This window comes from Penaeus monodon, chromosome 27 (assembly GCF_015228065.2).
Source record: "Penaeus monodon isolate SGIC_2016 chromosome 27, NSTDA_Pmon_1, whole genome shotgun sequence".
NCBI lineage: Eukaryota > Metazoa > Arthropoda > Malacostraca > Decapoda > Penaeidae > Penaeus > Penaeus monodon.
Genome location: NC_051412.1, coordinates 16,582,198 through 16,583,696, shown reverse-complemented (window position 1 = coordinate 16,583,696; position 1,499 = coordinate 16,582,198). Strand labels below are relative to the sequence as shown.

At 44.3% G+C, this 1,499-nt stretch overlaps 1 protein-coding gene across 1 annotated transcript in view; it reads left to right on the top strand.

Moving 5' to 3' along the window:
* Positions 1-1,499, top strand: part of LOC119590634 — a gene marked incomplete at its 5' end in the record, with an annotated part of 133,180 nt that overhangs the window by 22,515 nt on the left and 109,166 nt on the right.

Here is a 1,499-nt window from a genome sequence, read left to right as displayed (position 1 = left end):
ACCAGTGTTTTGAGTATACTGTGTGATGTCACTGTATCTACGCAGGCGTGAGAATTATGTTTCCATTCCATCACTTCTTACAGTACAACTTTTTAGTATATCGTGCAGAATGTTACTTTTAATAGTATACTTTGAAAATGGTTGAACAGAGAAAGCCATACAAGAGGAGATAAAGGTACGGAAATAAAACGCGATGGATAATGATGGTGGTACATAATGAATCCAAGAGAGAAGAAAAGGAAGAGTAGGAGACGAGGAGATGGAAGAAGGAAGGTGTGAAAGAACAGTGGGAGAGGAAGAAGGGGAAGGAACATAGAGGAAAGGAGTCAGCATCTGCCCATCGATATTTTGGCAAGGACGGCGTTTTACGTCGACCACCTTTGTTGAAAATGGTAATGACTCGAAAGAAAAAGAAAGAAAAAAAATCGTGGCGCACATCAGACAAGTGAAGCGACTTCGCTGGACATCCAAGTCGTTTGTAGACAACGCGTGAGAAGAATCGGAATATGCACTATATCTTTTCGAACGATATTTCTTTTGATAGAATGATAATTAGGATTATATGAGTCATTTTCACGCAGGATGACAGACAGATAGCACAACTGAATGGAGAGCAAAAGGTATAATTTGCGCTGCCACTCTCCCAAAGGACACTCGATTGGAGTGAGAATAACTGTGTTTAAAAGCCTAGGACTGAAAATGAACAAGAGGAGAATTATTCTCCATGAAATTTCGTGATGTATTCCCGTCGTTTTACGCTGTGTCTTCCGTAGGAATGACTATAGAATGGGGGAATCATGTCTTTTTGAATAAAAAATCATTTATAAGATTATTTTCGATGACAATTAGTAAAAAATCGGTAACGAATGTTTAGAGGATGACTATTGATTAAAAGCTAATGATCCTAAATTAATTGCGTTTGGCCGAAAGCGAATTTTTGTTATCACATATTAACGTATTCGTTTCCATTGCTTCTCTCCGATATTTTATTCCTCTCACCCCACTCATTCATTCCCTAGCCTTCACTCCCATCCTTTGTCTTCGGATTAAACGGCCTTCCGAACGACAAGCAAATTCGAAATCGGTCCCATTCAAATCTTTCTCCGCAAAATATGAAACTTCTTACCCCGCGCCATTAGCTGTAATTTCTCCCGGGCTGAGCGTGGAGATCCCGAAACCGAATTCGGCCGCTCTCGAATCGGCAAAATCCGATATAAATCTGGCAGTAACTTTTGCCCGAGGGAGTTCCAGCCCTCGGCTCATTGGGCAAGAGGGAGCCGTTTGTAGTTATCCCGCGCGGGACTTCGTTACCTGGCGGCCGCGTTCCCGACCCCCTCGAGCTCACGGCTCCTGCAGAAGGCGTCGTCGCTGCAGGTGCGCAGGGGCGGGACACGGAGTGCGGTGGGTCGAGGCCGCAATCGGGGCTGGGCGGTGGTGGGGTTGGGGGTGGAGATGCGTTCCTGCACACACACAAAGGTACTTGTATATACTTATATTGG